We start from the raw sequence: 16,039 nt of genomic DNA, 5'->3' as shown, positions 1-16,039 counted from the left end.
GAAGGCCCAGAGCCTCAAAGTGAGATTGATATCTCTTTCTGAACTTCACAGGGAATATTCTGAATATGGAGAGGGGTTCCTTAATCCCAGGGGATCCAAAGGGCGCCTCCTCTCTTCTCTTTTCCCCACCTCCACGTCAACAATAACAGGAAAAAATGGCCCGGGTACATCTTTTGTGTTCATCAATATTCACTCATTCATCGTGTGTCCTGGGAGCTGAAATGTCGACAAGCGCGGCGCAATGGATGAGCCAGAAATCCACTTTGTCGCAAGGATGTCTGAAATTGCGTTTGGAATTAAAATAGAACAATCCCCAATTTTTCTGGACCGGAGCAGAGCCATACATTTCACTTAGCGACTGAAAACTTTTCAATTTGTGCGGCAGGTCTTCAACAGAACCCAGCCATTAAATAGGTCAAGGATGGATGTACCCAGGCTACATTGGTCTCTGAGTCAAACAAAGAAAGTTGGGAGCACGTTCGCAAAACATCATTTGCCTCACACAGAAGGAAATGCTTGCAACTAGGGGTTTATACACACAAGCAAATAATGCATTGAATAGATGTATTAGTTAGGGTTTTCTAAAACAAGAATAAACACTGTGCAGGAATAACAGCAAAGTCCTTCCAAAGCCGGATAGCTTTTTCTGGAAAGATGACTAAAAACAGAAAATCCAAATGCCACTACACATCTTTCCAGTATGTGTAGTCACAGGAAACAGATCCTTGGGTGGGATTCATCACAGCCAAATATAACGATTATCACCACATGGCAACTTTGACAAAGCTGGCCCTGATTTGACTCACTGACCTGATCATGCATGGGTCACAAACTAAGCAAAAGTTTACGACTGAGGCAGCGAACCTCTGAATATGTCTCTGTTAAAACCTGTCTCTGGGAAATGTGGTGATATCTGCCAGGATCAATACAACATTGTGATATGTTTTTAATCATGTGCAATTGATGCTGATTTCTCTGTCATTTTCATGGTGGATGCACATAGCTGCTCAAAGCACATGTCCACCCATAGGGTCAGTGATTTCTACTGTTTCAATATTAATTAACCCCACTGCCACAAATGATTTTAATCACAATTGTCATATCTGCTATATCTGTTTTTTGATTACTTATGAAGTGCAATGTTTGTTAAGAATACTCATCATCAAAAAACATACATATATTATATAATTTCTCTTAATTTGGATTAGAGAGCTATTTTACTATTATATATAAGTATTTATAATTGTAAACATATATTCTTGTGGCCACCTTTATAACATTGAGAACATGTACAACTGAAGCTAATCCCCTTTAGCCTACTTTAAATCCCACCCTCCCAAAGCCACTTCATAATGATCTCCCCCTGAAAGGTAAATCAATTATATAATGACGACAAAAGAACCGTTTTGTCATAAAATGGTAATTAGTTTGGGTCCTGACCTCCCTCTTGGCACCTCGACTCCCCCAGCTGAGGACCGGGGCAGGTCCGCAGTCCACACTTAACGACAGGCAGGCGTAACACACTGGCTGAGCATTGTGGGGCCTTTGTCTTCATTCAGGGGGAGATGAAGTTCTCGCCGCCACGTTTATCAATCATGGAGGGGCTCCAGCTGTTCCACGGGCTTCAGCCTGGCTTCAACAGCCGGCCTTACAAATTGTCTGTGAATAGCAAGGAAAAGGGACCCCCCCCCTCACCCCCTCCTACACACACACACCCAACACCATGCACACACAAACAACATTAGCATCAACATACATGCATAGCCATATACTCATGCACAGACCAGCATCACATGCACACAATCACACCATTCACAACACGATTTGATTTAACACACCACCACAAACACATAGAAAAGCTTTATCACACATGCAGATGCACCAAAATAACATAATGCCTTCTATTGTTCACGTCTGGTGACAAATGTTTCTCCACAGCCTTTTCACAGACACGACCAACCCTGCCGTCTGCTCGCTGCAATTACAAGATGGATTAATAGCTCTTTCTAACACTGTCATCATCACCTTGCATGCCTTGGAGGAATCTGAGGATGCCGCATTCCTGGATGAGAATCACGTCCAATTACAGCTTAATGAATGAAGGAGAGACACATAGTACTGAACAAATCAGGCATACTGAAGCCACTCTGAAGTAACTTACAGTGTGGTTTTGAGGGCATTTTGTTTGTCTATCTCAGCATGTCAAAGATCAACTAGCCTGCAAAAATTTTGCAAGTAAAGAATTATGATTGTATGTTTGCATGAATGATTTGTAGGCTTTCACTGCAATGAAAAGTTACACGTGTCAAAATATAGATAGATGAACATGTGAATTAGTTGTTCTCCAAGGTCAAATGTTGATTGCATTGTTACTTTCACATGCCATGGTGTCAAGGCGATCTGCACTCTCACTTTTTCATCATATTCTGCACATCAACAAAATAGCAAGAGAATGAAGTAAAGGAGACAGAGAGAGAAAGAAAAGAGAAAATAAGAGAGAAAGAGAGAGAAGAAAGAAGGAGAAAGAGAGAGGGATACAAATTGATCGTTTGGTGGCAAGATCAGTCATAGTCACCCTGGGCGGATGGATGAATGTCTTTGATGGCCACTGCAGGTTCAGGCAGGGAGAGTGTCTGAAAACAAGAGAAATTGGTTTGGGCCCTTGGGAGGGGAATGAATGTGTGAGGGGCATGTAAGTGCTGTAGTGTTGCTTTGTGCAGGGCTATGGGGGTTGTCCAAAGTTGGAGGGGTCTTGAATGTGACAGCTGACTTCTTTTTTTGAAATGTCCATGTTTGTTTGCTTTGTTACAAAAAACTTTCTGAGTTTAAATGTGAAGACTTTTAGGGTCAGTTTCCAAATTTGTATGTCTAATTGGGATGTCTACAGGCAGATTTATGGCATTTAGTCATCCTGCCTGCTGTTCCTCTAGGTTGTGTGTAATTCTTCAAAATGTAACTATACAAAGGCTTAGAGTAACAGTAAATATTATTTTGTGGTAACACAGAACAACACTACAGCTTGTCGTATGGCGAACATCTTGATGCTGAACCATGATCAAGCCAAGATTGGGTTGAGGCCACTATTGTTTATACGTGATGCCCATCCTTTTGAGACTGTAACATGTGGAACCTGATGTAATGAGAAAATTCTTAGTTTTTAATCTAAAAAGTAAATGTCTTATTTTGGTCTCTACATATCCAAAGAATTGTGGATTGTGTGGACTTGAGGGAAATACATACAATAACCCTTAATAAAACAGCCTCACCCAGATACAGATTGTTGCATCACCAAATAGAGCATGTATATATTTTGACTTAATTCGAAAGCAACGCTAATTATAAACTAGAGACCATCTTGCGATGGGATCACACCAGGTATGATGCCAAATCGGGCCAGGGGTGTAAAGTTTGGGGGCCAAGGCTTCTTCCTTACTTTCTACCCCCCTACTACCGCGCTCGGACCACACCCATCTTTGAACCTGGCCTTTATTTTTAATCTCAACTACACAACTGTAAAGATTTATCACTGCATTTTGCACAATTGTGACACTATGATGGTGACAAAATCTGGCCACAGACAGACAGACATAAAACACACACACACACACACACACACACACACACACACACACACACACACACACACACACACAGACTCACAAGGTGAAAAGTAATACCAGCGTCGCTGTCGCGGCTGGTAACTACGGCAGTTCCACAACTCAGTTGTGGCGCAGTCACAATTCCTTTGCTGCCAGACTTGAGTGACAACCTAACAAGTGACTTCAGATTTGTTTTTGTGGTAATATTACTGTTACAGTCAGCAGCTGCATTTTCAAAAGACTGCAGCTTTACTTTTATCAACAAATTTTCCATCTATGCTGTCAAATGAAAAAAGCTTCCACACATTACTTTTCACATGGTTTGGTGATTACCTGTTCAGCATGGCTCACTGGTTTCCACCATTTTGCATTAACAATGACAACAACAATTTCCAAGGCATGCTCTGATTATACATCAAATTTTGAATTCAGTTGGATAATTACAGATTGATTCTCCCCCACACACAAATTTGTTATTAAATTATGAATATAAAATTACAGCCCTAAAAACTTACACTTTTTAACTTAACCAAATAGGTTATTGTCATTTGACAAAAAAACACATTTTTATGATAATATTACAAAAGATTGTGTCACCACCTTTTGTAGGTAAAGTTATGTTACGGGAGCAATTGCAGTTTTTGTACAGAGGAGATATAATGGCAATGACAATATGTTGATCTGTAAACTATAAATTATATTCATGACAAATATGCATTTGTAATGTGATTTAAATGTATCTTATGGGCTGTAAAAGTATAACATAGACATTGGAGTTCACATTAACTTTAACTCCTCTGACACCTGCTGTCCAGCAGGCCTGAGGAGGTCAAGAAATGGCACAGTCAACATATTTCATTTTTTCTCTTGTGGAAAATCTTGCAGCTCCAAATGATGTCCCTTCATCTTCACCCCTTGTAGGGCTGTAGTTTTTTTATCTTTGACCAGAGGTAGTGGGCGAGGAGGTGGTGAGGAAGTGTTGCACTAAGAGTGAAAGAGCCAAAATATAATCCATCTATATCTATCTATGTGGGAAGCACAGCTGTACTCACAGGGGTTTTCACACCAACGGCAGCAACTGTCTCATTCAGGGTGGCAGTAATAGAGTTTTATTAAATGATTAGTCTCTACTTTCAGGGTGGAAACAAGAATCAAAATCTCATGCTAGTTAATGGGGCCATTGTGGCTTGAATAGTTATATGTGTTGGATCATGATTTTTCTGCCAGACAGTCTCTTTGAACGATGATGCAACCGACTGTCAAGTCGACTGTGCTCTGGTAATGAGTCATATGACAACTCCTGGGGTTTCTCCTAACTATCCAGGCAAATGTCAGCAGTCTACCCCCCATTCCCTTTGATGACCTATTAAATATTATGAGGACCCCCTCCTGTGTGCACTGTAGTCTCACTCATATCAAGATGGTGTTTAATGCCCATGAGACAAACAACAGACAGATTAAAGCTATTATACCCTGCTGCACTCCCACATTCACCCTCTACAAAGTGGAGTTGTGATGAGTTGTTTAATAGTTTTGCTGCTTAAAACCAGTTTATGCTGTAAAGCACGATATTGGGTTATAAACGACGTCTGAGAAATTATAGTACAGTGATCTTTCAAAACAAAAGGCTGACTGACCTCTGCAGCAGCTCAATCTCACAGCGTGTCACTCTCAGACGTAGAGGACTTACCTCCCTCTGATCCAGTAGTTGCTATTAATATAAAGCTACTGAAACCTAATCAACTTCAAATACTGCTTGTCAGATAGACAATATATTAAGACAAATGATGATTTTTATTCTTCGCCAAATGACAGGCTTCAAATTTCCCGAACATGGTCATTTTCTGGATTTTGACTCAAGTATAAGGAGCTAATTACATGACGATCTGAGCAAAAATAACTTCTCATTTTCAAGAATAATGGGAAAGAAATGTTATAGATTAATGGCACTATTTATCTTTTTTAAATTTCTGTCTTTCTCTGGTGATGGCAGCGCTCCCCAAGGAAAATATTCATAAAATGAAATTGAAGTCATAACTTAATAGGTTATTAAAATTTTTGAATGCATATCACTTCTCCTTTTGCGGCGCTGTAAATTTAAATTGAAGTTTGTGGCGTTCAGAGACACCGGCAGGAGTTTTTTATGGTGGCACAAGAGAGGGAGGACATGCATCTCTGTCAGTGGGGTATTTGCTATTCTAATTTTATGGCAGGCCAGATTATCAGGCAGGAATGTCAGTGGGCGCAGGCTGTTGACAACACCTCAGCTCTCAGCCATGTGTTTCCATTAGAGAGCGCCACCGTCCAGGGGTTTGTTCCCTCTATTATTGTCTATTTCTGTCTTTTATCTTGATTTAAAGTGAGACTTTTTGCATATTTCTCTCCTGTCATTTCTCGCCCCTTCTCGCCTCCACCCCTCACACTTAGACTCTTGCTCTCTTTCTTCCCTCTTTCCCTCCCTCCTGATCTACTATTTTCTGTATTCTCACATCCCTTTCTGTCTATCTTTGCTCCTCAGGGGATCAGGCTGAGGTTTTAACAGAGACGAAGGTGACAGAGGAGACGCTACAAAAATCTCAGGGGGCCGAGGTATAGAGCGAGTGACGATGGGACACCTATCTTTAGCTTACTATCTATGTATGGACACAGTGCCAAAGAAGGTAAGATGTATTGAGGTGATTGAAAGAGAGAGGGGGGAGTGATGGAGACACTCCCCCCACCTAGATGGATGAGTGGGAGGGGATTTTTTTCCTCAAGGTCAGGGGGCAAATTTATTTATTTCCCTGGAAGTTACAATGAAATTTTACTGAGTACTTTGCTCTGATGATGAAAGAGATCAGTGGCCATAAATTTGTCTTGCCATTTGGTTGCCAGTGATGAACCATTTATAATGCCGCCTTCAAGGACACAGCATGGTATTTGTATGATAGTGCTATTCTATGTAATGATATCCATTTCATTGTGCCATATAACACAAATGAGAAAATTAAGAATAAAACCGCTCGGTGCCGAGCAGGTCTAGCTTTATTCATAGCTATCTAATGGGATATGTACAGTAAATGTCACATGATATTTGTGATGCCCTTGTCCTGGTTTTACAGTAGCGGTTAAAATGTTGGAAAAGTACAGAGAGCTTTTGGGAAGTGCAGCATAGGTTGCTTGAGTTTTGGAAAATATATCTTTTTTTCACAGCCATAAAACACAACTGCTGCTGTGAATTTGTTCTCTAATAAATTAGATAATACAAAACTACTTACTCCATAAACAACACATTCAGCTCATGTTTGGTTTCTCACATTCATCATTTACAAAGAATAGGGCTCTTGACTGCACATTTTTTCCTTTTTGTGCTGCCTTTCAACACACAACAGACACCTCCAGGGTCCCTCAGAGGGCATGATGAACTAATGCTCTTTATTGATTGGCCATTTAAAAGCCTCTTGTAGCCTTGGGAGTATGTTAATGCCATGAGGCCCTTTCCCCCCGCTGTCATGTGGTCCCCAGGGCCCTTGTGTGTATTCCTCAGTGGGCTATCATAAGGAGTTCATTAATGGTCAATTACTAATATCTGATGAGGCTCATTGTGTTACAATGCCGCCGTAACTGGGCATCTGTCTCTCCTGCTTTGCAAATAGACATAACAACAACACTGGCGCTTTTACTGCAGCGGGATCACACACTTCTGGCTAGAACCCACATGTCAAAAGGAACCTGTAAGGGATGAGGAGCAGCATGCTATTATTTAAGTGTCTTTGGCTCTTATGTGGATTTAATGTTGTTTATTTGACTTCTTATATTTCAATTGTAATTTCCCCACTGGGGATCAATAAACAGTATAAATTATTATTATTATTAAAATTATTATTAAGTGATAGGTGTGTAGTTTTTGCACAGGGGCCTGCAACGATACCTCTGAGAATTTTTACTCAGTAATTTTCGATTTCTGTATAGTGATTGTGCATGGTGAAAACCTTAAAGTATAACATATTGGAGCACTCACATGATCCTGACCTGTTTATGCGAGCAGACTTGATAGGCTGTCAGGCCCCAAGTGGGAAGAGCCCCCTGAATGTGGCGAGGCATCCTTTGACTGCCGGGCTGATATTTGTGGATAATAAAAGGAATAAATCAGACAATGGGGCTGAATATTTCATTTGTTATCCATATTCCTTATGGGAAAATGATACAGAAATGTAAAAACAGCAATTTCCCACCAGCCCCTGCTGGGATTGTGCCAGAGCAGAAGGGCTGTTTTCATGTCTGAAGATAAAGTGCGTCTTTGCCAGCCTATTCTCTCTAGTATAAATCTAACAGGCAGCTTATCCATTACCTGATCCAATGCAACATGGTTCTGCATAAGTATGTTATTGTAATATGTTATTATTTCAAAGTATTTTCCTCTTCTCACTTCCTTTCTGTCAACATGCTTCTTTCTCTTTTTATAACTGTCCCTTCTCTCTTCCTTTCATGTCCTCTGTATTCTCTCCAGAGAACAATATTCAATCTCTGGAACTTTGGGGTCAGCAGGATAACTTGTGATGACATTATAATGACCCTCACTTTTTGCTCCTTCTGGTGATAGATCCCCTGAGTTATCTCTCCCTCTGCTGAGAGGTGAAGATTATCTGAATGAAATGGGCCCGTGAAGTGATAACCACCGTGCATTGTAGGCACCCGGCTACTTTACAAATGGCAGAAAATAAACACATTAGGGTAGAGTAGAGGTACTGTGCTCAACTGGCTTTGGTCCCAGACTCAGTCAAGGTTTGGAATGCAGCTTTGAATGTATCCCAATGCTGATAAGAAACTAATCAGAAGGTATATTAAACAAAAAGCAAATTATCAACATGAATTCATGAGCAATGAAACCTTTGCCAACTTAAATCATGAGTGAGCGGTTTCCCAGTTTCACTCTTCAACATACTGATTTCAACTTCATGATCAGTTTGCTCAAATGTAAATATTGCTATTAAAAAAGTCTTGATTTTATGTTATTTTTGGGTTCCATGCCCATGATGAATGCAAGGCAAAATGTAGACAGTAATGATCCCAACAGTAAACTAGTTGTGCCCCTGATGCCAAGAAAAAGGCCTGTTTGGGGGGCTTTTTATGCCAACTCAGCACTCTGTCCCACAGCGCCCCATCCCATCTGTCAGTGGACCCTTTAGTGGCGGGGAGCACGGGGGTGGCAGGAGCTGAAAGCAGGGCAATTGGGATCAGTCTGTGTCCCACTGCCATTATCAGTTTTGCCCTGACAACACATCTACTTTTCACTTTCACCCCAGAAATGGGGGAGGAGGAGGGGGCCTTCACAGAGGCAGAGGCAAGAGCAGGAGATGATGGACATGAAAATGAGCTTCTTTTCCCCCCTTTCACTGAGTGGATGGAAGAAAATGTGGTGTCATATCTTGTCAGAGCTTGGCTCTTGGCCAAGAGGATATTCATGCTGAAGTGCATCCAACCACCTTTCTGCTTCTGATTTCACTATTAAACAAGAAGAACAGGCAGGAACGTGTTGTTTATTACACAGAACACTGATTATCAGAGGTTAGCACAGATTCATCAAAATACACCGTGTTGCATATATTAGAAACTACAATAAGAAAACTCAACATTGTCGGTTTGGTCTCAACAACATTTTAAATGGGATTAAAACGAGTTAAGTCTGCAGTTCTATATGCATGTCAAACATTACTGCAATGGTTTCCTCTCCCCCTCCAGCAGGAATCAAGTGGGCAGGTCACTGTGTTTTCCATCCTCCTAGGCTATTATAATGGGGTTTCTGTTGTCCACCATGCAGACCTTGAATTGATAGTTTGCTTGTTTTGCTACAAGTGTATCGCACATTTTGTTCAGGCTTTGATGTTAACTCTGGTACAACACAGCAAATGGAAACATTGTTTAATATTGTACAATATTGTTTCAAAACACACACTCATCTTTCTTGTCCAGGTGTTGAGTCCAAAACACTGTAACTGTGATTTCTGACTCCCAATGGACTCACAGCCTTGTTAAACACTCCCTCTAAATGATGTATTTAATTACTGTACATTAGAAAAAGTATCAAACGTATCAAACAGACTCAGATGTGTGTAGTCCAACCCATGAGTGTGGCTACAACGATCAGTATACACCTTGAAGCAAAACTCCAAACATTATCAATAATACTTGGCAAACTAACATTGAAATTTTAAAAGAATTTAAGAGTGTCGGGACCCCCTTTACAAATGAATAAAATAAAATAAGCATGGCTGTGTGTCTATCTGTATACAACATAACAAATATCATATTTTATTCAATACAATTAAGGAAATTTAAATTTAAATTCTAAATGTAATATTAAATGCAACAATAATGGAACCAAAATTACTTTAAATGCGAATTACAATTAAAATAGGAAAAAAACAGTATCTTCCCAGTTTCTCCTGTTTTTTCTTACAAACACCACAGGCGAAGTTACTCTGATGAATGATTTGGATCTACAGTGGCAGAGGTGTGGGCGAGAGGCCGCTCTTCTGATCATTGATGACCGTCAGCCAGCACAGGCCTCTGGTGATATGTGGACCCTCCGAGCTCCGGTAGCCCCACCACACCGCACCCTGGGGTGCAACAAATATCAGCATTGTAATTTCACGCCTGTGATTATTATCGCGAGCTCTATCTCTGACTGGGAATCCTCCACCCATCCTCTTTAGTCCTCCCAGCTGAGATACTGTTTAACAGCCTCTCCCCTGGACCTGTGCACTTACACACACACACACACACACACACACACACACACACACACACACACACACACACACACACACACACACACACACACACACACACACACACACACACACACTCAATGTTTTAATGTCTGCCCTCCATGGGCCCGTTTAAGGATTTCTCATTTCTTTTTCTCCCATCTTCTGTTAATTCACCACCATCTGCCTCAGCATCTGTTTGAGGAGCAAGAAAAAAAGTGTCAGCCATACCGGAGAAACTCTATGCTTTTTCTCGCTCTTGTTTTTTTTTTTTTTTTCTCTTCCTTTTGCTTCTTTTCTCGATTCCTCACCCTCTTGCCCATTTAAATGCCAGTGGCCGCATCCTCTTCAGTCTTTGTCTGGCTTTCTGCTCCACCCCCTCTTCTGACTGGCCCTGATTTAGCATAATCTTCAAATCTTGATCCCTCCCCCTCCGCCTCCTCCAAACATACTATCTCTGTACTAAAACTCTTCCTCTCCATCTTATCATCCACTGGGAAATGACAAAAAGGGCAGTCACATCCTCTCCATATCAAAGCACCTTATTAATATCTACAGTCAACAGGAACATGCAAGTAATTTTATCATAACTAAATATACAAAAATCCAACTCACCCTCTTGTGATTTTAAAAGAGGAAACAAAAAAAATTAAGGATATATTACTGAATTTGGCAGATACCATGATAACAATGGTTTACCCAGGATAAAAGGGAAAGGTGAGTTTTATGAGTAGGATTAAAGATGCTACCTGCTCCTTCCGTCAACTCCACACTGTTAATCCATCCATCCCTGCACTATATTTAACTGCTTCCAGAGCCCTTTTTCTCCCAGTCTTTTCTTTTCCGCCTCCTGCCTGGCCTCCTATCTTCCTTCTCTCCTTTGAGGTTTTAGGCAACAATAGGAGTGTCCACTCCACAGCCGGCCTGAGCCACAGGATCCGTCCCTGCCAGAAGAGATTACAAGCATTCTTCAGCCAGGCCGGAGTTGTCGGGGAGACTTGTGATGCTGGGAGCTTTCTGAGGACACTTTTCTGAACATGTCTGTCTTTAAGTGGAGTTTTTCATTGCTTACGATTGTGTCGGGGACATGGAGTTTATAAACTACTACTACTACATTTTTGTTGCAGAAGAAGAACAAGCCTGAAATGTTTTTATAGTACCAGTGTCAAAATTAGCACTTGGCTGCAGGGAAGTGAGCATCCTCTAACAGTTTGCCCGTAAGAAATAATAATTTAATATTTTGTGTTTAGTGCTTCTTTCTCCATTTTAGACACATTGTGATTTTTATTTTCAGTGCTTGTTACTTCAGGTTAGCTATCTAAGGATAATTATGTAGATAATTGCATGCAATGAGAGAATACCTTTTCGTGCTTTCTCTGTAACTACCATAGCTGCAATTTGCATTTGATCTCTGCTTTCAATGATAATGATAGTATGACAGTGACAATTATTCAACACCACGACATTATTTGTCTTTAAAACAAACACACATCCTTACCTCCTTCTACTGGTCCACCCTCATATTTATATCTAGTTCTGTCCCTAATTCTTGCAGTTTCTTTCTTTTTTGTTTACATCTTGGGAGTGACATGCATCCTCTCAGGCCCACTGGGACCTGCAGTTTTTATTTAGCAGCTCTTACAGACGGCAGTAAAAATCCTCCACTAACACTTCAGGCCGTGCCACAGGCGAGAGGTATTACTGTCATTTAATTAAATACAGGCCTCTGCTCCCTGCCTCCCCTCAGGCCAACATGGATTGGACAGCTTTGTGCAATATGCTAAGACATATGCGACGATGCTTGGGACTCTGAATAGACATGTGATCTTTGACACTGCAACCACTTCAGATAATTGCGATTATAATACACTTTTTTCTTCTTCATCGTACTATTACCCGACAATGATGTTCTCCCTCCCTCTCTCTCTTTCTCTCATTTCCACGTTCTCTGTGGGGAGCTTTTGTCTGATAAGTTGTCACATTAAGTGCTAAGTTTTGGGTGATCGCTGGGCTTTTCTCTCTCTATCTCTTTATGGCCAGACCCTCTAATAGCTGTCCTGCGGCAGTGCTCGAGGCAATCATGTTACAAATAAACAGGCTGACACAGTCATTTACTCAAATCGTCCCTATACTAGTCACAACCCTCCCCTGGTGATGATCCTTCGAACAACAATTATTTCAAATGTCAAAGATCCAAGCCTTCGGGGCATAGACAAATGAACATTAAAAATCTATTACCAAACACTTTCAAATATATATGTAGGCTTTCTTTATTTTCCTAATACAAGATTACAATAAAGAGAGCCTGTGTATCCAAAACAACCAAGCAAATATCATAATATAGTATTTAATGAAAATCAGTTGTGGTAAATTTCTATTTATGATGCAATGTGGTCATAAGTCACTGGCAATGCAGAAAGCTCTGAGGGGATGAGTCTGAGTTTGCCCACAGAGGTTTGTGTTTGTGTTTCATCTCCTTGTTTCCTTTTCTTTCACTTGACTCCATCCGGAGGGGTGGCTTCTGATTTGCTGTCACACCGAGATGTTCTACATGACCTCTCATAACCTCATCTCATCTCTCCGAGGACTCCCAGGAACTTTCGGCCAGGCCTGCCGATGAGATGAAGATATTTCTACCTTAGCCTACTGAAACCTCAGAGTGATAATGGTTTGTGAGTAATCACAAAAGTCAGAGTTTGACAGTCTGATTCTTTAAGTATCACATTTAAAGTTAAACGATGAGAGAAATGAAGAAAATGCATGCACGAACAGGAGAAAAATTATAGTGTTTCTGATTAAAGTTTGTCTTCAGAGTTGCTTTGTTCAACCACTTCCTGTTTTGCCTTCTTGTAAGTGAATTGTCCAGTTAAGATATATAAGCCTAATATAAAAGTATTGCTTGCAGTATCAATCTATTCCATGTGATTGCCCCTCTTGATGGGCACAAAATCCATCCAGTGATAATGACATCCATCTCCGCCTTTATATTGCATGTATTTGTTACCTTTGGCCCAGTAGCAATAAATCCAATCTAGTCTCCTGGATGTGGACCGCTGACCACTGCGAACTGGTCAAGGAGAGTGGCTACAGTTCATTTCACATCAAAGGCCGTCATGATTACAGAGAGATTAAATCCCCCTGCCCCCTCTCCTACTTTGCTGCTTCTCTCATCCCATAAGCATACATATTTTAAATCTAATGTATATTTTGTAGCATTTGGAGCATCTTCTCAGAATTTGTAGAGTTAATTTAACTCTGGTTTGAGTGAAATCTGTCAGATTAAACTCTGTCAACAAATAGTTAAACACAATGTTAAAGCTTTTTTCTTTAAATGAACTTTGACATCAAGTTGTTTAATAACTCTCTGAAATGTAACCATGCATACCTAAACTGTGACATCATGAGTGTTAACTGGTTAACTCCTCCCTTCACAATGGAACAAAACCTCAAGAAATGTAACCCCAGAAAGACATAGTTCTCTTTGGACCTCCATTACTATTGCATTACTTTGGTAAGTAAAAAAAATACAGTATTACTGTATTCTTGTCTTGCTTGTCTGTGATTTAACAGCATTATCGGCTTTATCTCACTGGTGCACTAACACAGCAGGCGTCTTGCTAGACAACGGCTCAGAGACTAATCTAAAGCAATGTCATGCATGTGTTTTTAAAGTTTTTAAATTTTCCTGATTTTACTGTCAAATACAGCTAAATATTTTTAACTCTATTTTTCGATTTTGAACTTTGACATCACAAATTTGCCAGTATATATGGATGGTCTTAACTTTCTCCTGACCATAATAGTACAACTTGCAACTCTTGTGGTGCATAATATCTTGTGATATAGATATGATATTGGCTCATGTTCACTATTTTCACTTTCGAAATCCGATATTAATTATACTATCAGAAATCACCTCTCAGATCTAAAGTTGAGTGAACTGAAAAGATGTTGAAGGTCCACAGAGCCAAAAAATAACCATATTATTTACAGGTTATTTGAGATTATTATGGAACAATTATGTAAATGAATGTATGTACATGTACTGGATTTAACATAAATATAGAATTTGAATGTACAGTATGTCATGACAAATACTGCTATAAATTGCTAATATATGAATTATGTGTTGCATGTTTTAATAAAATGTGTTGATGCATTAAAAAAAACAATTATCTTTGTTTTAGCATAGTTTACTTTATGTTCACTGTTTAATGCAATTTCTGAGACATTTTTATTAAAACCCTATTTAGCCCTTACAGCGTTAACATGGGGGCATGCTTTAGCAAACAAATGACACTGCGAGGGAGTTTATTTCTAACATAGCACACTAGTGTTGAGTAAAGCTAACAACAGCTAACAGTGTCATGGGGTGTTAAATTTCAACTACACAAAGAGTCAGTGGTAACTCCACTATAGTGGCAAAATACCAACACCATGTTCTTCTGTCCAGCACCTATCGTCTGGATGTGCATGCTTTTGTAAACCTTTTTGGACACATATAGACACTTTTAAAGTGCTCATATTATGCTAATTTTCATGTTCATAATTGTATTTAGAGGTTGTACCAGAATAGATTTATTTTCAGAAAACACCATATTTTTGTTGTACTGCACATTGCTGCAGCTCCTCTTTTCACCCTGTGTGTTGAGCTCTCTGTTTTAGCTACAGAGTGAGGCATCTCACTTCTGTACCATCTTTGTTGGGAGTCGCACATTCACAGTAAGTACTGCTAGCTTGTCAGTTGCAGAGCATGAGGGAGTGCCATGCTAGCAGCTAGGCGAGCATTATAACGTGTTACAAAGTGACGCACGTTCGTCACGGAAGTGAAGGCTGGACTACAATAGAGCTGTTTGGAGCAGTTTGTGAACAGTGTTTTCTGTTGGAGATGGTAAGTCCCTTTGGGGTGGACTGTGGGCTTTTTCACTTTGTAAACCTATAATGTGTACAAAAAGATATATAACACAATAAAGAATAGGGGAAAAGCCAAAAGCACAATATGAAGTGTTGAAATGACCTCTGATAGTGTGGATTTATGCTTAATTATTGTTTCATACTGAATGATAAATATTATATAAAATTAAATATTTATTCTGCACAGAATATAATGCTCTCTTACAGAATAAACTCAACTTGTGAGCACCCAGGACTCTCATCAACAGTGATATCTGCAACAGATCACGACCATCCCCAGGGGAGCTCTAAGTGGAGCAGATGGTAGACAAATAGCGTGTAAGGGGGAAGAAATTAAGGAGTTTTACAGGATTTTCATCAATTACCTGGGCTAATGTATCAATATGGAGTAAAAAAATGTTATTTGTAATGTTTTTGACAGCACCATCAATATATTAATAACAGCAATGTAAGACATCAATCTTCATTTTCAACCTCAAAAGATGTTCCTCAACAACACCACAGTAAAAGTTAGATTCTCGCTCTCGTAAGTGGCCCAGTCTGCATTTTCATGTATCATACAATCATTTCTGTCACAGCCCTCATGTTGGGGATCTAGTACATTCCATAATAGCAGGCAATGAGCGAGTCATTGTCCTGCATTAGCATGTTACGGTACAGGGAGTTAAAGAGCCCAATTTCATCTCTGCCCTACATTCTTCTGATGGGATTGGCTCTGATGGCCTTGTGTGTTAGAAGGCTGGTTGCTGGCTTCATAAAGGATGATATGAGTGTGCC

Source organism: Sander lucioperca, chromosome 15, assembly GCF_008315115.2.
Source record: "Sander lucioperca isolate FBNREF2018 chromosome 15, SLUC_FBN_1.2, whole genome shotgun sequence".
NCBI lineage: Eukaryota > Metazoa > Chordata > Actinopteri > Perciformes > Percidae > Sander > Sander lucioperca.
This window is presented reverse-complemented; position numbering follows the sequence as displayed.